At 34.4% G+C, this 22,521-nt stretch overlaps 65 non-coding genes across 65 annotated transcripts; all 65 read left to right on the top strand.

Moving 5' to 3' along the window:
* The first annotated feature begins 220 nt into the window (after positions 1–220).
* Trnai-aau (transfer RNA isoleucine (anticodon AAU)) lies at positions 221–294 on the top strand. Its single transcript has one exon. It is a non-coding gene; the product is annotated as a tRNA-Ile (tRNA).
* Positions 295–704: 410 nt separating this feature from the next.
* Positions 705–778, top strand: Trnai-aau (transfer RNA isoleucine (anticodon AAU)). The gene has a single exon. It is a non-coding gene; the product is annotated as a tRNA-Ile (tRNA).
* Positions 779–946: 168 nt separating this feature from the next.
* Positions 947–1,020, top strand: Trnai-aau (transfer RNA isoleucine (anticodon AAU)). Its single transcript has one exon. It is a non-coding gene; the product is annotated as a tRNA-Ile (tRNA).
* Positions 1,021–1,188: 168 nt separating this feature from the next.
* Positions 1,189–1,262, top strand: Trnai-aau (transfer RNA isoleucine (anticodon AAU)). Its single transcript has one exon. It is a non-coding gene; the product is annotated as a tRNA-Ile (tRNA).
* Positions 1,263–1,430: 168 nt separating this feature from the next.
* On the top strand, positions 1,431–1,504 carry Trnai-aau (transfer RNA isoleucine (anticodon AAU)). Its single transcript has one exon. It is a non-coding gene; the product is annotated as a tRNA-Ile (tRNA).
* Positions 1,505–1,672: 168 nt separating this feature from the next.
* On the top strand, positions 1,673–1,746 carry Trnai-aau (transfer RNA isoleucine (anticodon AAU)). Its single transcript has one exon. It is a non-coding gene; the product is annotated as a tRNA-Ile (tRNA).
* Positions 1,747–2,157: 411 nt separating this feature from the next.
* On the top strand, positions 2,158–2,231 carry Trnai-aau (transfer RNA isoleucine (anticodon AAU)). The gene has a single exon. It is a non-coding gene; the product is annotated as a tRNA-Ile (tRNA).
* A 410-nt stretch (positions 2,232–2,641) lies between these two features.
* Trnai-aau (transfer RNA isoleucine (anticodon AAU)) lies at positions 2,642–2,715 on the top strand. Its single transcript has one exon. It is a non-coding gene; the product is annotated as a tRNA-Ile (tRNA).
* Positions 2,716–2,883: 168 nt separating this feature from the next.
* Trnai-aau (transfer RNA isoleucine (anticodon AAU)) lies at positions 2,884–2,957 on the top strand. The gene has a single exon. It is a non-coding gene; the product is annotated as a tRNA-Ile (tRNA).
* Positions 2,958–3,125: 168 nt separating this feature from the next.
* Trnai-aau (transfer RNA isoleucine (anticodon AAU)) lies at positions 3,126–3,199 on the top strand. Its single transcript has one exon. It is a non-coding gene; the product is annotated as a tRNA-Ile (tRNA).
* A 168-nt stretch (positions 3,200–3,367) lies between these two features.
* Trnai-aau (transfer RNA isoleucine (anticodon AAU)) lies at positions 3,368–3,441 on the top strand. Its single transcript has one exon. It is a non-coding gene; the product is annotated as a tRNA-Ile (tRNA).
* A 168-nt stretch (positions 3,442–3,609) lies between these two features.
* On the top strand, positions 3,610–3,683 carry Trnai-aau (transfer RNA isoleucine (anticodon AAU)). Its single transcript has one exon. It is a non-coding gene; the product is annotated as a tRNA-Ile (tRNA).
* Positions 3,684–4,093: 410 nt separating this feature from the next.
* On the top strand, positions 4,094–4,167 carry Trnai-aau (transfer RNA isoleucine (anticodon AAU)). The gene has a single exon. It is a non-coding gene; the product is annotated as a tRNA-Ile (tRNA).
* A 168-nt stretch (positions 4,168–4,335) lies between these two features.
* Positions 4,336–4,409, top strand: Trnai-aau (transfer RNA isoleucine (anticodon AAU)). Its single transcript has one exon. It is a non-coding gene; the product is annotated as a tRNA-Ile (tRNA).
* A 169-nt stretch (positions 4,410–4,578) lies between these two features.
* Trnai-aau (transfer RNA isoleucine (anticodon AAU)) lies at positions 4,579–4,652 on the top strand. Its single transcript has one exon. It is a non-coding gene; the product is annotated as a tRNA-Ile (tRNA).
* Positions 4,653–4,820: 168 nt separating this feature from the next.
* Positions 4,821–4,894, top strand: Trnai-aau (transfer RNA isoleucine (anticodon AAU)). The gene has a single exon. It is a non-coding gene; the product is annotated as a tRNA-Ile (tRNA).
* A 410-nt stretch (positions 4,895–5,304) lies between these two features.
* Trnai-aau (transfer RNA isoleucine (anticodon AAU)) lies at positions 5,305–5,378 on the top strand. Its single transcript has one exon. It is a non-coding gene; the product is annotated as a tRNA-Ile (tRNA).
* Positions 5,379–5,546: 168 nt separating this feature from the next.
* Trnai-aau (transfer RNA isoleucine (anticodon AAU)) lies at positions 5,547–5,620 on the top strand. Its single transcript has one exon. It is a non-coding gene; the product is annotated as a tRNA-Ile (tRNA).
* Positions 5,621–5,788: 168 nt separating this feature from the next.
* Trnai-aau (transfer RNA isoleucine (anticodon AAU)) lies at positions 5,789–5,862 on the top strand. The gene has a single exon. It is a non-coding gene; the product is annotated as a tRNA-Ile (tRNA).
* Positions 5,863–6,030: 168 nt separating this feature from the next.
* Positions 6,031–6,104, top strand: Trnai-aau (transfer RNA isoleucine (anticodon AAU)). The gene has a single exon. It is a non-coding gene; the product is annotated as a tRNA-Ile (tRNA).
* Positions 6,105–6,272: 168 nt separating this feature from the next.
* On the top strand, positions 6,273–6,346 carry Trnai-aau (transfer RNA isoleucine (anticodon AAU)). The gene has a single exon. It is a non-coding gene; the product is annotated as a tRNA-Ile (tRNA).
* A 168-nt stretch (positions 6,347–6,514) lies between these two features.
* On the top strand, positions 6,515–6,588 carry Trnai-aau (transfer RNA isoleucine (anticodon AAU)). The gene has a single exon. It is a non-coding gene; the product is annotated as a tRNA-Ile (tRNA).
* Positions 6,589–6,756: 168 nt separating this feature from the next.
* Trnai-aau (transfer RNA isoleucine (anticodon AAU)) lies at positions 6,757–6,830 on the top strand. Its single transcript has one exon. It is a non-coding gene; the product is annotated as a tRNA-Ile (tRNA).
* Positions 6,831–6,998: 168 nt separating this feature from the next.
* On the top strand, positions 6,999–7,072 carry Trnai-aau (transfer RNA isoleucine (anticodon AAU)). Its single transcript has one exon. It is a non-coding gene; the product is annotated as a tRNA-Ile (tRNA).
* Positions 7,073–7,240: 168 nt separating this feature from the next.
* On the top strand, positions 7,241–7,314 carry Trnai-aau (transfer RNA isoleucine (anticodon AAU)). Its single transcript has one exon. It is a non-coding gene; the product is annotated as a tRNA-Ile (tRNA).
* A 168-nt stretch (positions 7,315–7,482) lies between these two features.
* Positions 7,483–7,556, top strand: Trnai-aau (transfer RNA isoleucine (anticodon AAU)). Its single transcript has one exon. It is a non-coding gene; the product is annotated as a tRNA-Ile (tRNA).
* A 168-nt stretch (positions 7,557–7,724) lies between these two features.
* Trnai-aau (transfer RNA isoleucine (anticodon AAU)) lies at positions 7,725–7,798 on the top strand. The gene has a single exon. It is a non-coding gene; the product is annotated as a tRNA-Ile (tRNA).
* Positions 7,799–7,966: 168 nt separating this feature from the next.
* Positions 7,967–8,040, top strand: Trnai-aau (transfer RNA isoleucine (anticodon AAU)). The gene has a single exon. It is a non-coding gene; the product is annotated as a tRNA-Ile (tRNA).
* A 168-nt stretch (positions 8,041–8,208) lies between these two features.
* On the top strand, positions 8,209–8,282 carry Trnai-aau (transfer RNA isoleucine (anticodon AAU)). Its single transcript has one exon. It is a non-coding gene; the product is annotated as a tRNA-Ile (tRNA).
* A 168-nt stretch (positions 8,283–8,450) lies between these two features.
* Positions 8,451–8,524, top strand: Trnai-aau (transfer RNA isoleucine (anticodon AAU)). The gene has a single exon. It is a non-coding gene; the product is annotated as a tRNA-Ile (tRNA).
* Positions 8,525–8,934: 410 nt separating this feature from the next.
* Trnai-aau (transfer RNA isoleucine (anticodon AAU)) lies at positions 8,935–9,008 on the top strand. Its single transcript has one exon. It is a non-coding gene; the product is annotated as a tRNA-Ile (tRNA).
* A 168-nt stretch (positions 9,009–9,176) lies between these two features.
* On the top strand, positions 9,177–9,250 carry Trnai-aau (transfer RNA isoleucine (anticodon AAU)). Its single transcript has one exon. It is a non-coding gene; the product is annotated as a tRNA-Ile (tRNA).
* Positions 9,251–9,418: 168 nt separating this feature from the next.
* Positions 9,419–9,492, top strand: Trnai-aau (transfer RNA isoleucine (anticodon AAU)). The gene has a single exon. It is a non-coding gene; the product is annotated as a tRNA-Ile (tRNA).
* A 1,350-nt stretch (positions 9,493–10,842) lies between these two features.
* Trnai-aau (transfer RNA isoleucine (anticodon AAU)) lies at positions 10,843–10,916 on the top strand. The gene has a single exon. It is a non-coding gene; the product is annotated as a tRNA-Ile (tRNA).
* A 168-nt stretch (positions 10,917–11,084) lies between these two features.
* Positions 11,085–11,158, top strand: Trnai-aau (transfer RNA isoleucine (anticodon AAU)). The gene has a single exon. It is a non-coding gene; the product is annotated as a tRNA-Ile (tRNA).
* A 168-nt stretch (positions 11,159–11,326) lies between these two features.
* On the top strand, positions 11,327–11,400 carry Trnai-aau (transfer RNA isoleucine (anticodon AAU)). Its single transcript has one exon. It is a non-coding gene; the product is annotated as a tRNA-Ile (tRNA).
* Positions 11,401–11,568: 168 nt separating this feature from the next.
* On the top strand, positions 11,569–11,642 carry Trnai-aau (transfer RNA isoleucine (anticodon AAU)). The gene has a single exon. It is a non-coding gene; the product is annotated as a tRNA-Ile (tRNA).
* A 410-nt stretch (positions 11,643–12,052) lies between these two features.
* On the top strand, positions 12,053–12,126 carry Trnai-aau (transfer RNA isoleucine (anticodon AAU)). The gene has a single exon. It is a non-coding gene; the product is annotated as a tRNA-Ile (tRNA).
* Positions 12,127–12,294: 168 nt separating this feature from the next.
* Trnai-aau (transfer RNA isoleucine (anticodon AAU)) lies at positions 12,295–12,368 on the top strand. Its single transcript has one exon. It is a non-coding gene; the product is annotated as a tRNA-Ile (tRNA).
* Positions 12,369–12,536: 168 nt separating this feature from the next.
* On the top strand, positions 12,537–12,610 carry Trnai-aau (transfer RNA isoleucine (anticodon AAU)). The gene has a single exon. It is a non-coding gene; the product is annotated as a tRNA-Ile (tRNA).
* A 1,350-nt stretch (positions 12,611–13,960) lies between these two features.
* Positions 13,961–14,034, top strand: Trnai-aau (transfer RNA isoleucine (anticodon AAU)). Its single transcript has one exon. It is a non-coding gene; the product is annotated as a tRNA-Ile (tRNA).
* A 168-nt stretch (positions 14,035–14,202) lies between these two features.
* Positions 14,203–14,276, top strand: Trnai-aau (transfer RNA isoleucine (anticodon AAU)). The gene has a single exon. It is a non-coding gene; the product is annotated as a tRNA-Ile (tRNA).
* Positions 14,277–14,445: 169 nt separating this feature from the next.
* Trnai-aau (transfer RNA isoleucine (anticodon AAU)) lies at positions 14,446–14,519 on the top strand. The gene has a single exon. It is a non-coding gene; the product is annotated as a tRNA-Ile (tRNA).
* Positions 14,520–14,687: 168 nt separating this feature from the next.
* Positions 14,688–14,761, top strand: Trnai-aau (transfer RNA isoleucine (anticodon AAU)). The gene has a single exon. It is a non-coding gene; the product is annotated as a tRNA-Ile (tRNA).
* Positions 14,762–14,929: 168 nt separating this feature from the next.
* Trnan-auu (transfer RNA asparagine (anticodon AUU)) lies at positions 14,930–15,003 on the top strand. Its single transcript has one exon. It is a non-coding gene; the product is annotated as a tRNA-Asn (tRNA).
* A 399-nt stretch (positions 15,004–15,402) lies between these two features.
* On the top strand, positions 15,403–15,476 carry Trnai-aau (transfer RNA isoleucine (anticodon AAU)). Its single transcript has one exon. It is a non-coding gene; the product is annotated as a tRNA-Ile (tRNA).
* Positions 15,477–16,126: 650 nt separating this feature from the next.
* Positions 16,127–16,200, top strand: Trnai-aau (transfer RNA isoleucine (anticodon AAU)). The gene has a single exon. It is a non-coding gene; the product is annotated as a tRNA-Ile (tRNA).
* A 411-nt stretch (positions 16,201–16,611) lies between these two features.
* Trnai-aau (transfer RNA isoleucine (anticodon AAU)) lies at positions 16,612–16,685 on the top strand. Its single transcript has one exon. It is a non-coding gene; the product is annotated as a tRNA-Ile (tRNA).
* A 652-nt stretch (positions 16,686–17,337) lies between these two features.
* Trnai-aau (transfer RNA isoleucine (anticodon AAU)) lies at positions 17,338–17,411 on the top strand. Its single transcript has one exon. It is a non-coding gene; the product is annotated as a tRNA-Ile (tRNA).
* A 168-nt stretch (positions 17,412–17,579) lies between these two features.
* Positions 17,580–17,653, top strand: Trnai-aau (transfer RNA isoleucine (anticodon AAU)). Its single transcript has one exon. It is a non-coding gene; the product is annotated as a tRNA-Ile (tRNA).
* A 168-nt stretch (positions 17,654–17,821) lies between these two features.
* Trnai-aau (transfer RNA isoleucine (anticodon AAU)) lies at positions 17,822–17,895 on the top strand. The gene has a single exon. It is a non-coding gene; the product is annotated as a tRNA-Ile (tRNA).
* A 168-nt stretch (positions 17,896–18,063) lies between these two features.
* Positions 18,064–18,137, top strand: Trnai-aau (transfer RNA isoleucine (anticodon AAU)). Its single transcript has one exon. It is a non-coding gene; the product is annotated as a tRNA-Ile (tRNA).
* Positions 18,138–18,305: 168 nt separating this feature from the next.
* On the top strand, positions 18,306–18,379 carry Trnai-aau (transfer RNA isoleucine (anticodon AAU)). The gene has a single exon. It is a non-coding gene; the product is annotated as a tRNA-Ile (tRNA).
* A 168-nt stretch (positions 18,380–18,547) lies between these two features.
* On the top strand, positions 18,548–18,621 carry Trnai-aau (transfer RNA isoleucine (anticodon AAU)). Its single transcript has one exon. It is a non-coding gene; the product is annotated as a tRNA-Ile (tRNA).
* Positions 18,622–18,789: 168 nt separating this feature from the next.
* On the top strand, positions 18,790–18,863 carry Trnai-aau (transfer RNA isoleucine (anticodon AAU)). The gene has a single exon. It is a non-coding gene; the product is annotated as a tRNA-Ile (tRNA).
* Positions 18,864–19,032: 169 nt separating this feature from the next.
* Trnai-aau (transfer RNA isoleucine (anticodon AAU)) lies at positions 19,033–19,106 on the top strand. Its single transcript has one exon. It is a non-coding gene; the product is annotated as a tRNA-Ile (tRNA).
* Positions 19,107–19,274: 168 nt separating this feature from the next.
* Trnai-aau (transfer RNA isoleucine (anticodon AAU)) lies at positions 19,275–19,348 on the top strand. Its single transcript has one exon. It is a non-coding gene; the product is annotated as a tRNA-Ile (tRNA).
* Positions 19,349–19,516: 168 nt separating this feature from the next.
* On the top strand, positions 19,517–19,590 carry Trnai-aau (transfer RNA isoleucine (anticodon AAU)). The gene has a single exon. It is a non-coding gene; the product is annotated as a tRNA-Ile (tRNA).
* Positions 19,591–19,760: 170 nt separating this feature from the next.
* On the top strand, positions 19,761–19,834 carry Trnai-aau (transfer RNA isoleucine (anticodon AAU)). Its single transcript has one exon. It is a non-coding gene; the product is annotated as a tRNA-Ile (tRNA).
* Positions 19,835–20,002: 168 nt separating this feature from the next.
* On the top strand, positions 20,003–20,076 carry Trnai-aau (transfer RNA isoleucine (anticodon AAU)). The gene has a single exon. It is a non-coding gene; the product is annotated as a tRNA-Ile (tRNA).
* Positions 20,077–20,728: 652 nt separating this feature from the next.
* Positions 20,729–20,802, top strand: Trnai-aau (transfer RNA isoleucine (anticodon AAU)). The gene has a single exon. It is a non-coding gene; the product is annotated as a tRNA-Ile (tRNA).
* A 409-nt stretch (positions 20,803–21,211) lies between these two features.
* On the top strand, positions 21,212–21,285 carry Trnai-aau (transfer RNA isoleucine (anticodon AAU)). Its single transcript has one exon. It is a non-coding gene; the product is annotated as a tRNA-Ile (tRNA).
* Positions 21,286–21,454: 169 nt separating this feature from the next.
* On the top strand, positions 21,455–21,528 carry Trnai-aau (transfer RNA isoleucine (anticodon AAU)). Its single transcript has one exon. It is a non-coding gene; the product is annotated as a tRNA-Ile (tRNA).
* A 168-nt stretch (positions 21,529–21,696) lies between these two features.
* Positions 21,697–21,770, top strand: Trnai-aau (transfer RNA isoleucine (anticodon AAU)). The gene has a single exon. It is a non-coding gene; the product is annotated as a tRNA-Ile (tRNA).
* Positions 21,771–21,938: 168 nt separating this feature from the next.
* On the top strand, positions 21,939–22,012 carry Trnai-aau (transfer RNA isoleucine (anticodon AAU)). The gene has a single exon. It is a non-coding gene; the product is annotated as a tRNA-Ile (tRNA).
* Positions 22,013–22,521: the final 509 nt, after the last annotated feature.

Genomic DNA, 22,521 nt, shown 5'->3' with positions numbered 1-22,521 from the left:
GAGCGTCGTGCTAATAACGCGAATGTCGAAGTTTTGATCCCCATACTGGCCATCATTTGCTGTATTTTTCTACACGAATAAAATGATTTTAATGAATAACAAAGCATAATCCAACGGAAAGAAATAAGTGAAATGTAATAAAAATAAGTTCGTTTTAGATAGTTTTGATAAGTAAATCATAATACAAAAAATTTAATAAATAAAGAGTATGCCACGTGTCGGCCGGTTAGCTCAGTTGGTTATAGCGTCGTGCTAATAACGCGAATGTCGTGGGTTCGATCCCCATACTGGCCATCATTTGCTGTATTGTGCTACAGGAAGCAAATGATTTTAATGAATAGCAAAGCATAATCCAACGGAAAGAAATAAGTGAAATGTAATAACAATAAGGTCGTTTTAGATAGTTTTGATAAGTAAATCATAATCAAAAAAATTTAATAAATAAAGAATATTCAACGTGTCGGTCTGTTAGCTCAGTTGGTTAGAGCGTCGTGCAAATAACGCGAATGTCGTGGGTTCGATCCCCATACTGGCCATCATTTGCTGTATTGTGCTACAGGAAGCAAATGATTTTAATGAATAACAAAGCATAATCCAACGGAAAGAAATAAGTTAAATGTAATAAAAATAAGTTCGTTTTAGATAGTTTTGATAAGTAAATCATAATCCAAAAAATTTAATAAATAAAGAAAATGCCACGTGTCGGCCGGTTAGCTCAGTTGGTTAGAGCGTCGTGCTAATAACGCGAATGTCGTGGGTTCGATCCTCATACTGGCCATCATTTGCTGTATTTTGCTACAGGAAGCAAATGATTTTAATGAATAACAAAGCATAATCCAACGGAAAGAAATAAGTGAAATGTCATAAAATTAAGTTCGTTTTAGATAGTTTTGATAAGTAAATCATAATCCAAAAAATTTAATAAATAAAGAAAATGCCACGTGTCGGCCGGTTAGCTCAGTTGGTTAGAGCGTCGTGCTAATAAAGCGAATGTCGTGGGTTCGATCCCCATACTGGCCATCATTTGCTGTATTTTGCTACAGGAAGGAAATGATTTTAATGAATAACAAAGCATAATCCAACGGAAAAAAATAAGTGAAATGTAATAAAAATAAGTTCGTTTTAGATAGTTTTGATAAGTAAATCATAATAAAAAAAATTTAATAAATAAAGAATATGCCACGTGTCGGCCGGTTAGCTCAGTTGGTTAGAGCGTCGTGCTAATAACGCGAATGTCGTGGGTTAGATCCCCATACTGGCCATCATTTGCTGTATTTTGCTACAGGAAGCAAATGATTTTAATGAATAACAAAGCATAATCCAACGGAAAAAAATAAGTGAAATGTCATAAAAATAAGTTCGTTTTAGATAGTTTTGATAAGTAAATCATAATCCAAAAAATTTAATAAATAAAGAATATGCCACGTGTCGGCCGGTTAGCTCAGTTGGTTAGAGCGTCGTGCTAATAACGCGAATGTCGTGGGTTCGATCCCCATACTGGCCATCATTTGCTGTATTTTGCTACAGGAAGCAAATGATTTTAATGAATAACAAAGCATAATCCAACGGAAAGAAATAAGTTAAATGTAATAAAAATAAGTTCGTTTTAGATAGTTTTGATAAGTAAATCATAATAAAAAAAATTTAATAAATAAAGAATATGCCACGTGTCGGCCGGTTAGCTCAGTTGGTTAGAGCGTCGTGCTAATAACGCGAATGTCGTGGGTTCGATCCCTATACTGGCCATCATTTGCTGTATTTTGCTACAGGAAGCAAATGATTTTAATGAGTAACAAAGCATAATCCAACGGAAAGAAATAAGTGAAATGTAATAAAAAATAAGTTCGTTTTAGATAGTTTTGATAAGTAAATCATAATACAAAAAATTTAATAAATAAAGAATATGCCACGTGTCGGCCGGTTAGTTCAGTTGGTTAGAGCGTCGTGCTAATAACGCGAATGTCGTGTGTTCGATCCCCATACTGGCCATCATTTGCTGTATTTTGCTACAGGAAGCAAATGATTTTAATGAATAACAAAGCATAATCCAACGGAAAAAAATAAGTGAAATGTCTATAAAATAAGTTCGTTTTAGATAGTTTTGATAAGTAAATCATAATCCAAAAAATTTAATAAATAAAGAAAATGCCACGTGTCGGCCGGTTAGCTCAGTTGGTGAGAGCGTCGTGCTAATAACGCGAATGTCGTGGGTTCGATCCTCATACTGGCCATCATTTGCTGTATTTTGCTACAGGAAGCAAATGATTTTAATGAATAACAAAGCATAATCCAACGGAAAGAAATAAGTGAAATGTAATAAAAATAAGTTCGTTTTAGATAGTTTTGATAAGTAAATCATAATCCAAAAACTTTAATAAATAAAGAATATGCCACGTGTCGGCCGGTTAGCTCAGTTGGTTAGAGCGTCATGCTAATAACGCGAATGTCGTGGGTTCGATCCTCATACTGGCCATCATTTGCTGTATTTTGCTACAGGAAGCAAATGATTTTAATGAATAACAAAGCATAATCCAACGGAAAAAAATAAGTGAAATGTAATAAAAATAAGTTCGTTTTAGATAGTTTTGATAAGTAAATCATAATAAAAAAAATTTAATAAATAAAGAATATGCCACGTGTCGGCCGGTTAGCTCAGTTGGTTAGAGCGTCGTGCTAATAACGCGAATGTCGTGGGTTCGATCCCCATACTGGCCATCATTTGCTGTATTTTGCTACAGGAAGCAAATGATTTTAATGAATAACAAAGCATAATCCAACGGAAAAAAATAAGTGAAATGTAATAAAAATAAGTTCGTTTTAGATAGTTTTGATAAGTAAATCATAATAAAAAAAATTTAATAAATAAAGAATATGCCACGTGTCGGCCGGTTAGCTCAGTTGGTTAGAGCGTCGTGCTAATAACGCGAATGTCGTGGGTTCGATCCCCATACTGGCCATCATTTGCTCTATTGTGCTACAGGAAGCAGATGATTTTAATGAATAACAAAGCATAATCCAACGGAAAGAAATAAGTGAAATGTAATAAAAATAAGTTCGTTTTAGATAGTTTTGATAAGTAAATCATAATCCAAAAAATTTAATAAATAAAGAAAATGCAACGTGTCGGCCGGTTAGCTCAGTTGGTTAGAGCGTCGTGCTAATAACGCGAATGTCGTGGGTTCGATCCCCATACTGGCCATCATTTGCTGTATTTTGCTACAGGAAGCAAATGATTTTAATGAATAACAAAGCATAATCCAACGGAAAAAAATAAGTGAAATGTAATAAAAATAAGTTCGTTTTAGATAGTTTTGATAAGTAAATCATAATCCAAAAAATTTAATAAATAAAGAAAATGCCACGTGTCGGCCGGTTAGCTCAGTTGGTTAGAGCGTCGTGCTAATAACGCGAATGTCGTGGGTTCGATCCCCATACTGGCCATCATTTGCTGTATTTTGCTACAGGAAGCAAATGATTTTAATGAATAACAAAGCATAATCCAACGGAAAAAAATAAGTGAAATGTCATAAAAATAAGTTCGTTTTAGATAGTTTTGATAAGTAAATCATAATCCAAAAAATTTAATAAATAAAGAAAATGCCACGTGTCGGCCGGTTAGCTCAGTTGGTTAGAGCGTCGTGCTAATAACGCGAATGTCGTGGGTTCGATCCTCATACTGGTCATCATTTGCTGTATTTTGCTACAGGAAGCAAATGATTTTAATGAATAACAAAGCATAATCCAACGGAAAGAAATAAGTGAAATGTAATAAAAATAAGTTCGTTTTAGATAGTTTTGTTAAGTAAATCATAATCCAAAAACTTTAATAAATAAAGAATATGCCACGTGTCGGCCGGTTAGCTCAGTTGGTTAGAGCGTCATGCTAATAACGCGAATGTCGTGGGTTCGATCCTCATACCGGCCATCATTTGCTGTATTTTGCTACAGGAAGCAAATGATTTTAATGAATAACAAAGCATAATCCAACGGAAAGAAATAAGTGAAATGTAATAAAAATAAGTTCGTTTTAGATAGTTTTGATAAGTAAATCATAATCCAAAATATTTAATAAATAAAGAATATGCCACGTGTCGGCCGGTTAGCTCAGTTGGTTAGAGCGTCGTGCTAATAACGCGAATGTCGTGGGTTCGATCCTCATACTGGCCATCATTTGCTGTATTTTGCTACAGGAAGCAAATGATTTTAATGAATAACAAAGCATAATCCAACGGAAAAAAATAAGTGAAATGTAATAAAAATAAGTTCGTTTTAGATAGTTTTGATAAGTAAATCATAATAAAAAAAATTTAATAAATAAAGAATATGCCACGTGTCGGCCGGTTAGCTCAGTTGGTTAGAGCGTCGTGCTAATAACGCGAATGTCGTGGGTTCGATCCCCATACTGGCCATCATTTGCTGTATTTTTTCTACAGGAAGCAAATGATTTTAATGAATAACAAAGCATAATCCAACGGAAAGAAATAAGTGAAATGTCATAAAAATAAGTTCGTTTTAGATAGTTTTGATAAGTAAATCATAATACAAAAAATTTAATAAATAAAGAATATGCCACGTGTCGGCCGGTTAGCTCAGTTGGTTAGAGCGTCGTGCTAATAACGTGAATGTCGTGGGTTCGATCCCCATACTGGCCATCATTTGCTGTATTTTGCTACAGGAAGCAAATGATTTTAATGAATAACAAAGCATAATCCAACGGAAAGAAATAAGTGAAATGTAATAAAAATAAGTTCGTTTTAGATAGTTTTGATAAGTAAATCATAATACAAAAAATTTAATAAATAAAGAATATGCCACGTGTCGGCCGGTTAGCTCAGTTGGTTAGAGCGTCGTGCTAATAACGCGAATGTCGTGGGTTCGATCCCCATACTGGCCATCATTTGCTGTATTTTGCTACAGGAAGCAAATGATTTTAATGAATAACAAAGCATAATCCAACGGAAAGAAATAAGTGAAATGTAATAAAAATAAGTTCGTTTTAGATAGTTTTGATAAGTAAATCATAATCCAAAAAATTTAATAAATAAAGAATATGCCACGTGTCGGCCGGTTAGCTCAGTTGGTTAGAGCGTCATGCTAATAACGCGAATGTCGCGGGTTCGATCCTCATACTGGCCATCATTTGCTGTATTTTGCTACAGGAAGCAAATGATTTTAATGAATAACAAAGCATAATCCAACGGAAAGAAATAAGTGAAATGTAATAAAAATAAGTTCGTTTTAGATAGTTTTTATAAGTAAATCATAATACAAAAAATTTAATAAATAAAGAAAATGCCACGTGTCGGCCGGTTAGCTCAGTTGGTTAGAGCGTCGTGCTAATAACGCGAATGTCGTGTGTTCGATCCCCATACTGGCCATCATTTGCTGTATTTTGCTACAGGAAGCAAATGATTTTAATGAATAACAAAGCATAATCCAACGGAAAAAAATAAGTGAAATGTAATAAAAATAAGTTCGTTTTAGATAGTTTTGATAAGTAAATCATAATAAAAAAAATTTAATAAATAAAGAATATGCCACGTGTCGGCCGGTTAGCTCAGTTGGTTAGAGCGTCGTGCTAATAACGCGAATGTCGTGGGTTCGATCCCCATACTGGCCGTCATTTGCTGTATTTTGCTACAGGAAGCAAATGATTTTAATGAATAACAAAGCATAATCCAACGGAAAAAAATAAGTGAAATGTAATAAAAATAAGTTCGTTTTAGATAGTTTTGATAAGTAAATCATAATAAAAAAAATTTAATGAATAAAGAAAATGCAACGTGTCAGCCGGTTAGCTCAGTTGGTTAGAGCGTCGTGCTAATAACGCGAATGTCGTGGGTTCGATCCCCATACTGGCCATCATTTGCTGTATTTTGCTACAGGAAGCAAATGATTTTAATGAATAACAAAGCATAATCCAACGGAAAGAAATAAGTGAAATGTAATAAAAATAAGTTCGTTTTAGATAGTTTTGATAAGTAAATCATAATACAAAAAATTTAATAAATAAAGAATATGCCACGTGTCGGCCGGTTAGCTCAGTTGGTTAGAGCGTCGTGCTAATAACGCGAATGTCGTGGGTTCGATCCCCATACTGGCCATCATTTGCTGTATTTTGCTACAGGAAGCAAATGATTTTAATGAATAACAAAGCATAATCCAACGGAAAGAAATAAGTGAAATGTAATAAAAATAAGTTCGTTTTAGATAGTTTTGATAAGTAAATCATAATACAAAAAATTTAATAAATAAAGAATATGCCACGTGTCGGCCGGTTAGCTCAGTTGGTTAGAGCGTCGTGCTAATAACGCGAATGTCGTGGGTTCGATCCCCATACTGGCCATCATTTGCTGTATTTTGCTACAGGAAGCAAATGATTTTAATGAATAACAAAGCATAATCCAACGGAAAGAAATAAGTGAAATGTAATAAAAATAAGTTCGTTTTAGATAGTTTTGATAAGTAAATCATAATAAAAAAAATTTAATAAATAAAGAATATGCCACGTGTCGGCCGGTTAGCTCAGTTGGTTAGAGCGTCGTGCTAATAACGCGAATGTCGTGGGTTCGATCCCCATACTGGCCATCATTTGCTGTATTTTGCTACAGGAAGCAAATGATTTTAATGAATAACAAAGCATAATCCAACGGAAAAAAATAAGTGAAATGTCATAAAAATAAGTTCGTTTTAGATAGTTTTGATAAGTAAATCATAATCCAAAAAATTTAATAAATAAAGAAAATGCCACGTGTCGGCCGGTTAGCTCAGTTGGTTAGAGCGTCGTGCTAATAACGCGACTGTCGTGGGTTCGATCCCCATACTGGCCATCATTTGCTGTATTTTGCTACAGGAAGCAAATGATTTTAATGAATAACAAAGCATAATCCAACGGAAAGAAATAAGTGAAATGTCATAAAAATAAGTTCGTTTTAGATAGTTTTCATAAGTAAATCATAATACAAAAAATTTAATACATAAAGAAAATACCACGTGTCGGCCGGTTAGCTCAGTTGGTTAGAGCGTCGTGCTAATAACGCGAATGTCGTGGGTTCGATCCTCATACTGGCCATCATTTGCTGTATTTTGCTACAGGAAGCAAATGATTTTAATGAAAAACAAAGCATAATCCAACGGAAAGAAATAAGTGAAATGTCATAAAAATAAGTTCGTTTTAGATAGTTTTGATAAGTAAATCATAATACAAAAAATTTAATAAATAAAGAAAATACCACGTGTCGGCCGGTTAGCTCAGTTGGTTAGAGCGTCGTGCTAATAACGCGAATGTCGTGGGTTCGATCCTCATACTGGCCATCATTTGCTGTATTTTGCTACAGGAAGCAAATGATTTTAATGAATAACAAAGCATAATCCAACGGAAAGAAATAAGTGAAATGTAATAAAAATAAGTTCGTTTTAGATAGTTTTGATAAGTAAATCATAATATTAAAAATTTAATAAATAAAGAATATGCCACGTGTCGGCCGGTTAGCTCAGTTGGTTAGAGCGTCGTGCTAATAACGCGAATGTCGTGGGTTCGATCCCCATACTGGCCATCATTTGCTGTATTGTGCTACAGGAAGGAAATGATTTTAATGAATAACAAAGCATTATCCAACGGAAAGAAATAAGTGAAATGTAATAAAAATAAGTTCGTTTTAGATAGTTTTGATAAGTAAATCATAATGCAAAAAATTTAATAAATAAAGAAAATGCCACGTGTCGGCCGGTTAGCTCAGTTGGTTAGAGCGTCGTGCTAATAACGCGAATGTCGTGGGTTCGATCCCCATACTGGCCATCATTTGCTGTATTTTGCTACAGGAAGCAAATGATTTTAATGAATAACAAAGCATAATCCAACGGAAAGAAATAAGTGAAATGTAATAAAAATAAGTTCGTTTTAGATAGTTTTGATAAGTAAATCATAATACAAAAAATTTAATAAATAAAGAATATGCCACGTGTCGGCCGGTTAGCTCAGTTGGTTAGAGCGTCGTGCTAATAACGCGAATGTCGTGGGTTCGATCCCCATACTGGCCATCATTTGCTGTATTTTGCTACAGGAAGCAAATGATTTTAATGAATAACAAAGCATAATCCAACGGAAAAAAATAAGTGAAATGTCATAAAAATAAGTTCGTTTTAGATAGTTTTGATAAGTAAATCATAATCCAAAAAATTTAATAAATAAAGAAAATGCCACGTGTCGGCCGGTTAGCTCAGTTGGTTAGAGCGTCGTGCTAATAACGCGAATGTCGTGGGTTCGATCCCAATACTGGCCATCATTTGCTGTATTTTGCTACAGGAAGCAAATGATTTTAATGAATAACAAAGCATAATCCAACGGAAAGAAATAAGTGAAATGTAATAAAAATAAGTTCGTTTTAGATAGTTTTGATAAGTAAATCACAATACAAAAAATTTAATAAATAAAGAATATGCCATGTGTCGGCCGGTTAGCTCAGTTGGTTAGAGCGTCGTGCTAATAACGCGAATGTCGTGGGTTCGATCCCCATACTGGCCATCATTTGCTGTATTTTGCTACAGGAAGCAAATGATTTTAATGAATAACAAAGCATAATCCAACGGAAAAAAATAAGTGAAATGTCATAAAAATAAGTTCGTTTTAGATAGTTTTGATAAGTAAATCATAATCCAAAAAAATTAATAAATAAAGAAAATGCCACGTGTCGGCCGGTTAGCTCAGTTGGTTAGAGCGTCGTGCTAATAACGCGAATGTCGCGGTTTTGATCCCCATACTGGCCATCATTTGCTGTATTTTGCTACACGAAGAAAATGATTTTAATGAATAACAAAGCATAATCCAACGGAAAGAAATAAGTGAAATGTAATAAAAATAAGTTCGTTTTAGATAGTTTTGATAAGTACATCATAATCAGAAACATTTAATAAATAAAGAAAATGCCACGTGTCGGCCGGTTTGCTCAGTTGGTTAGAGCGTCGTGCTAATAACGCGAATGTCGTGGGTTCGATCCCCATACTGGCCATCATTTGCTGTATTTTGCTACAGGAAGCAAATGATTTTAATGAATAACAAAGCATAATCCAACGGAAAAAAATAAGTGAAATGTCATAAAAATAGGTTCGTTTTAGATAGTTTTGATAAGTAAATCATAATCCAAAAAATTTAATAAATAAAGAAAATGCCACGTGTCGGCCGGTTAGCTCAGTTGGTTAGAGCGTCGTGCTAATAACGCGAATGTCGTGGGTTCGATCCCCATACTGGCCATCATTTGCTGTATTTTGCTACAGGAAGCAAATGATTTTAATGAATAACAAAGCATAATCCAACGGAAAGAAATAAGTGAAATGTAATAAAAATAAGTTCGTTTTAGATAGTTTTGATAAGTAAATCATAATCGGAAAAATTTAATAAATAAAGAAAATGCCACGTGTCGGCCGGTTAGCTCAGTTGGTTAGAGCGTCGTGCTAATAACGCGAATGTCGTGGGTTCGACTCCCATACTGGCCATCATTTGCTGTATTTTGCTACACGAAGCAAATGATTTTAATGAATAACAAAGCATAATCCAACGGAAAGAAATAAGTGAAATGTAATAAAAATAAGTTCGTGTTAGATAGTTTTGATAAGTAAATAATAATAAAAAAAATTTAATAAATAAAGAATATTCCACGTGTCGGCCGGTTAGCTCAGTTGGTTAGAGCGACGTGCTAATAACGCGAATGTCGTGGGTTCGATCCTCATACTGGTCATCATTTGCTGTATTTTGCTACAGGAAGCAAATGATTTTAATGAATAACAAAGCATAATCCAACGGAAAGAAATAAGTGAAATGTAATAAAAATAAGTTCGTTTTAGATAGTTTTGATAAGTAAATCATAATCCGAAAAATTTAATAAATAAAGAATATGCCACGTGTCGGCCGGTTAGCTCAGTTGGTTAGAGCGTCCTGCGAATGTCGTGGGTTCGATCCCCATACTGGCCATCATTTGCTGTATTTTGCTACAGGAAGCAAATGATTTTAATGAATAACAAAGCATAATCCAACGGAAAGAAATAAGTGAAATGTAATAAAAATAAGTTCGTTTTAGATAGTTTTGATAAGTACATCATAATCCGAAAAATTTAATAAATGAAGAAAATGCCACGTGTCGGCCGGTTAGCTCAGTTGGTTAGAGCGTCGTGCGAATGTCGTGGGTTCGATCCCCATACTGGCCATCATTTGCTGTATTTTGCTACAGGAAGCAAATGATTTTAATGAATAACAAAGCATAATCCAACGGAAAGAAATAAGTGAAATGTCATAAAAATAAGTTCGTTTTAGACAGTTTTGATAAGTAAATCATAATAAAAAAAAATTAATAAATAAAGAAAATGCCACGTGTCGGCCGGTTAGCTCAGTTGGTTAGAGCGTCGTGCTAATAACGCGAATGTCGCGGGTTTGATCCCCATACTGGCCATCATTTGCTGTATTTTGCTACAGGAAGCAAATGATTTTAATGAATAACAAAGCATAATCCAACGGAAAGAAATAAGTGAAATGTAATAAAAATAAGTTCGTTTTAGATAGTTTTGATAAGTACATCATAATCCGAAAAATTTAATAAATAAAGAAAATGCCACGTGTCGGCCGGTTAGCTCAGTTGGTTAGAGCGTCGTGCGAATGTCGTGGGTTCGATCCCCATACTGGCCATCATTTGCTGTATTTTGCTACAGGAAGCAAATGATTTTAATGAATAACAAAGCATAATCCAACGGAAAGAAATAAGTGAAATGTAATAAAAATAAGTTATTTTAGATAGTTTTGATAAGTACATAATAATCCGAAAAATGTAATAAATAAAGAAAATGCCACGTGTCGGCCGGTTAGCTCAGTTGGTTAGAGCGTCGTGCTAATAACGCGAATGTCGTGGGTTCGATCCCCATACTGGCCATCATTTGCTGTATTTTGCTACAGGAAGCAAATGATTTTAATGAATAACAAAGCATAATCCAACGGAAAGAAATAAGTGAAATGTAATAAAAATAAGTTCGTTTTAGATAGTTTTGATAAGTAAATCATAATACAAAAAATTTAATAAATAAAGAATATGCCACGTGTCGGCCGGTTAGCTCAGTTGGTTAGAGCGTCGTGCTAATAACGCGAATGTCGTGGGTTCGATCCCCATACTGGCCATCATTTGCTGTATTTTGCTACAGGAAGCAAATGATTTTAATGAATAACAAAGCATAATCCAACGGAAAAAAATAAGTGAAATGTCATAAAAATAAGTTCGTTTTAGATAGTTTTGATAAGTAAATCATAATCCAAAAAATTTAATAAATAAAGAAAATGCCACGTGTCGGCCGGTTAGCTCAGTTGGTTAGAGCGTCGTGCTAATAACGCGAATGTCGTGGGTTCGATCCCAATACTGGCCATCATTTGCTGTATTTTGCTACAGGAAGCAAATGATTTTAATGAATAACAAAGCATAATCCAACGGAAAGAAATAAGTGAAATGTAATAAAAATAAGTTCGTTTTAGATAGTTTTGATAAGTAAATCACAATACAAAAAATTTAATAAATAAAGAATATGCCATGTGTCGGCCAGTTAGCTCAGTTGGTTAGAGCGTCGTGCTAATAACGCGAATGTCGTGGGTTCGATCCCCATACTGGCCATCATTTGCTGTATTTTGCTACAGGAAGCAAATGATTTTAATGAATAACAAAGCATAATCCAACGGAAAAAAATAAGTGAAATGTCATAAAAATAAGTTCGTTTTAGATAGTTTTGATAAGTAAATCATAATCCAAAAAAATTAATAAATAAAGAAAATGCCACGTGTCGGCCGGTTAGCTCAGTTGGTTAGAGCGTCGTGCTAATAACGCGAATGTCGCGGTTTTGATCCCCATACTGGCCATCATTTGCTGTATTTTGCTACACGAAGAAAATGATTTTAATGAATAACAAAGCATAATCCAACGGAAAGAAATAAGTGAAATGTAATAAAAATAAGTTCGTTTTAGATAGTTTTGATAAGTACATCATAATCAGAAACATTTAATAAATAAAGAAAATGCCACGTGTCGGCCGGTTTGCTCAGTTGGTTAGAGCGTCGTGCTAATAACGCGAATGTCGTGGGTTCGATCCCCATACTGGCCATCATTTGCTGTATTTTGCTACAGGAAGCAAATGATTTTAATGAATAACAAAGCATAATCCAACGGAAAAAAATAAGTGAAATGTCATAAAAATAGGTTCGTTTTAGATAGTTTTGATAAGTAAATCATAATCCAAAAAATTTAATAAATAAAGAAAATGCCACGTGTCGGCCGGTTAGCTCAGTTGGTTAGAGCGTCGTGCTAATAACGCGAATGTCGTGGGTTCGATCCCCATACTGGCCATCATTTGCTGTATTTTGCTACAGGAAGCAAATGATTTTAATGAATAACAAAGCATAATCCAACGGAAAGAAATAAGTGAAATGTAATAAAAATAAGTTCGTTTTAGATAGTTTTGATAAGTAAATCATAATCGGAAAAATTTAATAAATAAAGAAAATGCCACGTGTCGGCCGGTTAGCTCAGTTGGTTAGAGCGTCGTGCTAATAACGCGAATGTCGTGGGTTCGACTCCCATACTGGCCATCATTTGCTGTATTTTGCTACACGAAGCAAATGATTTTAATGAATAACAAAGCATAATCCAACGGAAAGAAATAAGTGAAATGTAATAAAAATAAGTTCGTGTTAGATAGTTTTGATAAGTAAATAATAATAAAAAAAATTTAATAAATAAAGAATATTCCACGTGTCGGCCGGTTAGCTCAGTTGGTTAGAGCGACGTGCTAATAACGCGAATGTCGTGGGTTCGATCCTCATACTGGTCATCATTTGCTGTATTTTGCTACAGGAAGCAAATGATTTTAATGAATAACAAAGCATAATCCAACGGAAAGAAATAAGTGAAATGTAATAAAAATAAGTTCGTTTTAGATAGTTTTGATAAGTAAATCATAATCCGAAAAATTTAATAAATAAAGAATATGCCACGTGTCGGCCGGTTAGCTCAGTTGGTTAGAGCGTCCTGCGAATGTCGTGGGTTCGATCCCCATACTGGCCATCATTTGCTGTATTTTGCTACAGGAAGCAAATGATTTTAATGAATAACAAAGCATAATCCAACGGAAAGAAATAAGTGAAATGTAATAAAAATAAGTTCGTTTTAGATAGTTTTGATAAGTACATCATAATCCGAAAAATTTAATAAATGAAGAAAATGCCACGTGTCGGCCGGTTAGCTCAGTTGGTTAGAGCGTCGTGCGAATGTCGTGGGTTCGATCCCCATACTGGCCATCATTTGCTGTATTTTGCTACAGGAAGCAAATGATTTTAATGAATAACAAAGCATAATCCAACGGAAAGAAATAAGTGAAATGTCATAAAAATAAGTTCGTTTTAGACAGTTTTGATAAGTAAATCATAATAAAAAAAAATTAATAAATAAAGAAAATGCCACGTGTCGGCCGGTTAGCTCAGTTGGTTAGAGCGTCGTGCTAATAACGCGAATGTCGCGGGTTTGATCCCCATACTGGCCATCATTTGCTGTATTTTGCTACAGGAAGCAAATGATTTTAATGAATAACAAAGCATAATCCAACGGAAAGAAATAAGTGAAATGTAATAAAAATAAGTTCGTTTTAGATAGTTTTGATAAGTACATCATAATCCGAAAAATTTAATAAATAAAGAAAATGCCACGTGTCGGCCGGTTAGCTCAGTTGGTTAGAGCGTCGTGCGAATGTCGTGGGTTCGATCCCCATACTGGCCATCATTTGCTGTATTTTGCTACAGGAAGCAAATGATTTTAATGAATAACAAAGCATAATCCAACGGAAAGAAATAAGTGAAATGTAATAAAAATAAGTTATTTTAGATAGTTTTGATAAGTACATAATAATCCGAAAAATGTAATAAATAAAGAAAATGCCACGTGTCGGCCGGTTAGCTCAGTTGGTTAGAGCGTCGTGCTAATAACGCGAATGTCGTGGGTTCGATCCCCATACTGGCCATCATTTGCTGTATTTTGCTACACGAAGCAAATGATTTTAATTAATAACAAAGCATAATCCAACGGAAAGAAATAAGTGAAATGTCATAAAAATGAGTTCGTTTTAGATAGTTTTGATAAGTAAATCATAATCCAAAAAATTTAATAAATAAAGAATATTCCACGTGTCGGCCGGTTAGCTCAGTTGGTTAGAGCGTCGTGCTAATAACGCGAATGTCGTGGGTTCGATCCCCATACTGGCCATCATTTGCTGTATTTTGCTACAGGAAGCAAATGATTTTAATGAATAACAAAGCATAATCCAACGGAAAGAAATAAGTGAAATGTCATAAAAAAACAGGTCGTTTTTGATAGCTTTGATAAGTAAATCATAATCGAAAAAATTTAATTAATAAAGAAAATGCCACGTGTCGGCCGGTTAGCTCAGTTGGTTAGAGCGTCGTGCTAATAACGCGAACGTCGTGGGGTCGATCCCCATACTGGCCATCATTTGCTGTATTTTGCTACAGGAAGCAAATGATTTTAATGAATAACAAAGCATAATCCAACGGAAAGAAATAAGTGAAATGTCATAAAAATGAGTTCGTTTTAGATAGTTTTGATAAGTAAATCATAATCCAAAAAATTTAATAAATAAAGAATATTCCACGTGTCGGCCGGTTAGCTCAGTTGGTTAGAGCGTCGTGCTAATAACGCGAATGTCGTGGGTTCGATCCCCATACTGGCCATCATTTGCTGTATTTTGCTACAGGAAGGAAATGATTTTAATGAATAACAAAGCATAATCCAACGGAAAAAAATAAGTGAAATGTAATAAAAATTAGTTCATTTTAGATAGTTTTGATAAGTAAATCATAATCCAAAAAATTTAATAAATAAAGAAAATGCCACGTGTCGGCCGGTTAGCTCAGTTGGTTAGAGCGTCGTGCTATTAACTTGAATGTCGTGGGTTCGATCCTCATACTGGCCATCATTTGCTGTATTTTGCTACAGGAAGCAAATGATTTTAATGAATAACAAAGCATAATCCAACGGAAAGAAATAAGTGAAATGTAATAAAAATAAGTTCGTTTTAGATAGTTTTGATAAGTAAATCATAATCCAAAAAATTTAATAAATAAAGAGTATGCCACGTGTCGGCCGTTTAGCTCAGTTGGTTAGAGCGTCGTGCGAATGTCGTGGGTTCGATCCCCATATTGGCCAAAATTGCTGTATTTTGCTACACGAAGAAAATGATTTTAATGAATAACAAAGCATAATCCAACGGAAAGAAATAAGTGAAATGTCATAAAAATAAGTTCGTTTTAGATAGTTTTGATAAGTAAATCATAATAAAAAAATTTAATAAATAAAGAAAGTGCCACGTGTCGGCCGGTTAGCTCAGTTGGTTAGAGCGTCGTGCTAATAACGCGAATGTCGTGGGTTCGATCCCAATACTGGCCATCATTTGCTGTATTTTGCTACACGAGGAAAATGATTTTAATGAATAACAAAGCATAATCCAACGGAAAGAAATAAGTGCAATGTCATAAAAATAAGTTCGTTTTAGATAGTTTTGATAAGTAACTCATAATAAAAAAATTTTATAAATAAATAAAATGCCACGTGTCGCCGGTTAGCTCAGTTGGTTAGAGCGTCGTGCTAATAACGCGAATGTCGTGGGTTCGATCCCTATACTGGCCATCATTTGCTGTATTTTGCTACAGGAAGCAAATGATTTTAATGAATAACAAAGCATAATCCAACGGAAAGAAATAAGTGAAATGTCATAAAAATACGTTCGTTTTAGATAGTTTTGATAAGTAAATAATAATAAAAAAAATTTAATAAATACAGAAAAAGCCACGTGTCGGCAAGTTAGCTCAGTTGGTTAGAGCATCGTGCTAATATCGCGAATGTCGTGGGTTCGATCCCCATACTGGCCATCATTTGCTGTATTTTGCTACACGAGGAAAATGATTTTAATGAATAACAAAGCATAATCCAACGGAAAGAAATAAGTGAAATGTAATAAAAATAAGTTCGTTTTAGATAGTTTTGATAAGTAAATCATAATCCAAAAAATTTAATAAATAAAGAAAATGCCACGTGTCGGCCGGTTAGCTCAGTTGGTTAGAGCGTCGTGCTAATAACGCGAATGTCGTGGGTTCGATCCCCATACTGGCCATCATTTGCTGTATTTTGCTACAGGAAGCAAATGATTTTAATGAATAACAAAGTATAATCCAACGGAAAGAAATAAGTGAAATGTAATAAAAATAAGTTCGTTTTAGATAGTTTTGATAAGTAAATCATAATCGAAAAAATTTAATAAATAAAGAAAATGCCACGTGTCGGCCGGTTAGCTCAGTTGGTTAGAGCGTCGTGCTAATAACGCTAATGTCGTGGGTCCGATCCCCATACTGGCCATCATTTGCTGTATTTTGCTACAGGAAGCAAATGATTTTAATGAATAACAAAGCATAATCCAACGGAAAGAAATAAGTGAAATGTCATAAAAATAAGTTCGTTTTAGATAGTTTTGATAAGTAAATCAAAATAAAAAAAAATTTAATAAATAAAGAAAATGCCACGTGTCGGCCGGTTAGCTCAGTTGGTTAGAGCGTCGTGCTAATAACGCGAATGTCGTGGGTTCGATCCCAATACTGGCCATCATTTGCTGTATTTTGCTACAGGAAGCAAATGATTTTAATGAATAACAAAGCATAATCCAACGGAAAGAAATAAGTGAAATGTAATAAAAATAAGTTCGTTTTAGATGGTTTTGATGAGTAAATCATAATCACAAAAAATTTAATAAATACAGAATATTCCACGTGTCGGCCGGTTAGCTAAGTTGGTTAGAGCGTCGTGCTAATAACGCAGATGTCGTGGGTTCGATCCCCATACTGGCCATCATTTGATGTATTTTGCTACAGGAAGCAAATGATTTTAATGAATAACAAAGCATAATCCAACGGAAAGAAATAAGTGAAATGTCATAAAAATAAGTTCGTTTTAGATAGTTTTGATAAGTAAATCATAATCCAAAAATTTAATAAATAAAGAAAAAACCACGTGTGTGCCGGTTAGCTCAGCTTGTTAGAGCGTGGTGCTAATAACGCGAATGTCGTGGGTTCGATCCCCATACTGGCCATCATTTGCTGTATTTTGCTACACGAAGCAAATGATTTTAATGAATAACAAAGCATAATCCAACGGAAAGAAATAAGTGAAATGTAATAAAAATAAGTTCGTTTTAGATAGTTTTGATAAGTACATCATAATCCAAAATATTTAATAAATAAAGAAAATGCCACGTGTCGGCCGGTTTGCTCAGTTGGTTAGAGCGTCGTGCTAATAACGCGAATGTCGTGGGTTCGATCCCCATACTGGCCATCATTTGCTGTATTTTGCTACAGGAAGCAAATGATTTTAATGAATAACAAAGCATAATCCAACGGAAAGATATAAGTGAAATGTAATAAATATAAGTTCGTTTTAGATAGTTTTGATAAGTAAATCATAATCCAAAAAATTTAATAAATAAAGAATATGCCACGTGTCGGCCGGTTAGCTCAGTTGGTTAGAGCGTCGTGCTAATAACGCGAATGTCGTGGGTTCGATCCCCATACTGGCCATCATTTGCTGTATTTTTCTACAGGAAGCAAATGATTTTAATGAATAACAAAGCATAATCCAACGGAAAGAAATAAGTGAAATGTAATAAAAATAAGTTCGTTTTAGATAGTTTTGATAAGTAAATAATAATCCAAAAAATTTAATAAATAAAGAATATGCCACGTGTCGGCCGGTTAGCCTAGTTGGTTAGAGCGTCGTGCTAATAACGCGAATGTCGTGGGTTCGATCCCCATACTGGCCATCATTTGCTGTATTGTGCTACAGGAAGCAAATGATTTTAATGAATAACAAAGCATAATCCAACGGAAAGAAATAAGTGAAATGTAATAAAAATAAGTTCGTTTTAGATAGTTTTTATAAGTAAATCATAATAAAAAAAAATTAATAAATAAAGAAAATGCCACGTGTCGGCCGGTTAGCTCAGTTGGTTAGAGCGTCGTGCTAATAACGCGAATGTCGTGGGTTCGATCCCCATACTGGCCATCATTTGCTGTATTGTGCTACAGGAAGCAAATGATTTTAATGAATAACAAAGCATAATCAAACGGAAAGAAATAAGTGAAATGTAATAAAAATAAGTTCGTTTTAGATGGTTTTGATAAGTAAATCATAATCCAAAAAATATAATAAATAAAGAAAATGCCACGTGTCGGCCGGTTAGCTCAGTTGGTTAGAGCGTCGTGCTAATAACGCGAATGTCGTGGGTTCGATCCCCATACTGGCCATCATTGGCTGTATTTTGCTACAGGAAGCAAATGATTTTAATGAATAACAAAGCATAATCCAACGGAAAGAAATAAGTGAAATGTAATAAAAATAAGTTCGTTTTAGATAGTTTTGATAAGTAAATAATAATCCAAAAAATTTAATAAATAAAGAATATGCCACGTGTCGGCCGGTTAGCTCAGTTGGTTAGAGCGTCGTGCTAATAACGCGAATGTCGTGGGTTCGATCCCCATACTGGCCATCATTTGCTGTATTTTGCTACAGGAAGCAAATGATTTTAATGAATAACAAAGCATAATCCAACGGAAAGAAATAAGTGAAATGTCATAAAAATAAGTTCGTTTTAGATAGTTTTGATAAGTAAATAATAATAAAAAAAATTTAATAAATAAAGAAAATGCCACGTGTCGGCCGGTTAGCTCAGTTGGTTAGAGCATCGTGCTAATATCGCGAATGTCGTGGGTTCGATCCCCATACTGGCCATCATTTGCTGTATTTTGCTACACGAGGAAAATGATTTTAATGAATAACAAAGCATAATCCAACGGAAAGAAATAAGTGAAATGTAATAAAATAAGTTCGTTTTAGATAGTTTTGATAAGTAAATCATAATCAAAAAAAAATTTAATGAATAAAGAATATGCCACGTGTCAGCCGGTTAGCTCAGTTGGTTAGAGCGTCGTGCTAATAACGCGAATGTCGTGGGTTCGATCCCCATACTGGCCATCATTTGCTGTATTTTGCTACAGGAAGCAAATGATTTTAATGAATAACAAAGTATAATCCAACGGAAAGAAATAAGTGAAATGTCATAAAAATAAGTTCGTTTTAGATAGTTTTGATAAGTAAATCATAATCAAAAAAATTTAATAAATAAAGAAAATGCAACGTGTCGGCCGGTTAGCTCAGTTGGTTAGAGCGTCGTGCTAATAACGCGAATGTCGTGGGTTCGATCCCCATACTGGCCATCATTTGCTGTATTTTGCTACAGGAAGCAAATGATTTTAATGAATAACAAAGCATAATCCAACGGAAAGAAATAAGTGAAATGTCATAAAAATAAGTTCGTTTTAGATAGTTTTGATAAGTAAATAATAATAAAAAAAATTTAATAAATAAAGAAAATGCCACGTGTCGGCCGGTTAGCTCAGTTGGTTAGAGCATCGTGCTAATATCGCGAATGTCGTGGGTTCGATCCCCATACTGGCCATCATTTGCTGTATTTTGCTACACGAGGAAAATGATTTTAATGAATAACAAAGCATAATCCAACGGAAAGAAATAAGTGAAATGTAATAAAAATAAGTTCGTTTTAGATAGTTTTGATAAGTAAATCATAATCAAAAAAAAATTTAATGAATAAAGAATATGCCACGTGTCAGCCGGTTAGCTCAGTTGGTTAGAGCGTCGTGCTAATAACGCGAATGTCGTGGGTTCGATCCCCATACTGGCCATCATTTGCTGTATTTTGCTACAGGAAGCAAATGATTTTAATGAATAACAAAGTATAATCCAACGGAAAGAAATAAGTGAAATGTCATAAAAATAAGTTCGTTTTAGATAGTTTTGATAAGTAAATCATAATCAAAAAAATTTAATAAATAAAGAAAATGCAACGTGTCGGCCGGTTAGCTCAGTTGGTTAGAGCGTCGTGCTAATAACGCTAATGTCGTGGGTTCGATCCCCATACTGGCCATCATTTGCTGTATTTTGCTACAGGAAGCAAATGATTTTAATGAATAACAAAGCATAATCCAACGGAAAGAAATAAGTGAAATGTCATAAAAATAAGTTCGTTTTAGATAGTTTTTATAAGTAAATCAAAATAAAAAAAAATTTAATAAATAAAGAAAATGCCACGTGTCGGCCGGTTAGCTCAGTTGGTTAGAGCGTCGTGCTAATAACGCGAATGTCGTAGGTTCGATCCCAATACTGGCCATCATTTGCTGTATTGTGCTACAGGAAGCAAATGATTTTAATGAATAACAAAGCATAATCCAACGGAAAGAAATAAGTGAAATGTAATAAAAATAAGTTAGTTTTAGATTGTTTTGATAAGTAAATCATAATCCAAAAAATTTAATAAATAAAGAATATTGCACATGTCGGCCGGTTAGCTCAGTTGGTAAGAGCGTCGTGCTAAAACGCGAATGTCGTGGGTTCGATCCCTATACTGGCCATCATTTGCTATATTTTGCTACAGGAAGCAAATGATTTTAATGAATAACAAAGCATAATCCAACGGAAAGAAATAAGTGAAATGTAATAAAAATAAGTTCGTTTTAGATAGTTTTGATAAGTAAATCATAATCCAAAAAATTTAATAAATAAAAGAAATGCAACGTGTCGGCCGGTTAGCTCAGTTGGTTAGAGCGTCGTGCTAATAACGCGAATGTCGTGGGTTCGATCTCCATACTGGCCATCATTTGCTGTATTTTGCTACACGAAGCAAATGATTTTAATGAATAACAAAGCATAATCAAACGGAAAGAAATAAGTGAAATGTCATAAAAATAAGTTCGTTTTAGATAGTTTTGATAAGTAAATCATAATCCAAAAAATTTAATCAATAAAGAAAATGCCACGTGTCGGCCGGTTAGCTCAGTTGGTTAGAGCGTGGTGCTAATACCGCGAATGTCGTGGGTTCGATCCCCATACTGGCCATCATTTGCTGTATTTTGCTACAGGAAGCAAATGATTTTAATGAATAACAAAGCATAATCCAACGGAAAGATATAAGTGAAATGTCATAAAAATAAGTTCGTTTTAGATAGTTTTGATAAGTAAATCATAATCCAAAAAATTAATAAATAAAGAATATTCCACGTGTCGGCCGGTTAGCTCAGTTGGTTAGAGCGTCGTGCTAATAACGCGAATGTCGTGGGTTCGATCCCCATACTGGCCATCATTTGCTGTATTTTGCTACAGGAAGCAAATGATTTTAATGAATAACAAAGCATAATCCAACGGAAAGAAATAAGTGAAATGTAATAAAAAATAAGTTCGTTTTAGATTGTTTTGATAAGTAAATAATAATCCAAAAAATTTAATAAATAAAGAATATGCCACGTGTCGGCCGGTTAGCTCAGTTGGTTAGAGCGTCGTGCTAATAACGCGAATGTCGTGGGTTCGATCCCCATACTGGCCATCATTTGCTGTATTGTGCTACAGGAAGCAAATGATTTTAATGAATAACAAAGCATAATCCAACGGAAAGAAATAAGTGAAATGTAATAAAAATAAGTTCGTTTTAGATAGTTTTTATAAGTAAATCATAATCCAAAAAATTTAATAAATAAAGAGTATTCACAGTGTCGGCCGGTTACCTCAGTTGGTTAGAGCGTCGTGCTAATAACGCGAATGTCGTGGGTTCGATCCCCATACTGGCCATCATTTGCTGTATTGTGCTACAGGAAGCAAATGATTTTAATGAATAACAAAGCATAATCCAACGGAAAGAAATAAGTGAAATGTAATAAAAATAAGTTCGTTTTAGATAGTTTTGATAAGTAAATCATAATCCAAAAAATTTAATAAATAAAGAGTATGCCACGTGTCGGCCGGTTAGCTCAGTTGGTTAGAGCGTCGTGCTAATAACGCGAATGTCGTGGGTTCGATCCCCATACTGGCCATCATTTGCTGTATTTTGCTACACGAAGCAAATGATTTTAATGAATAACAAAGCATAATCCAACGGAAAGAAATAAGTGAAATATCATAAAAATAAGTTCGTTTTAGATAGTTTTGATAAGTAAATTATAATAAAAAAAATTTAATAAATAAAGGAAATGCCACGTGTCGGCCGGTTAGCTCAGTTGGTTAGGGCGTCGTGATAATAACGCGAATGTCGTGGGTTCGATCCCCATACTGGCCATCATTTGCTGTATTTTGCTACACGAAGAAAATGATTTTAATGAATAACAAAGCATAATCAAACGGACAGAAATAAGTGAAATGTAATAAAAATAAGTTCGTTTTAGATAGTTTTGATAAGTAAATAATAATACAAAAAATTTATTAAATAAAGAATATGCCACGTGTCGGCCGGTTAGCTCAGTTGGTTAGAGCGTCGTGCTAATAACGCGAATGTCGTGGGTGCGATCCCCATACTGACCATCATTTGCTGTATTTTTCTACAGGA

The sequence above is a fragment of the Euprymna scolopes genome, chromosome 22 (assembly GCF_053919585.1).
Source record: "Euprymna scolopes isolate OS-2025 chromosome 22, ASM5391958v1, whole genome shotgun sequence".
Taxonomy (NCBI): domain Eukaryota; kingdom Metazoa; phylum Mollusca; class Cephalopoda; order Sepiida; family Sepiolidae; genus Euprymna; species Euprymna scolopes.
This window is presented reverse-complemented; position numbering and strand designations above follow the sequence as displayed.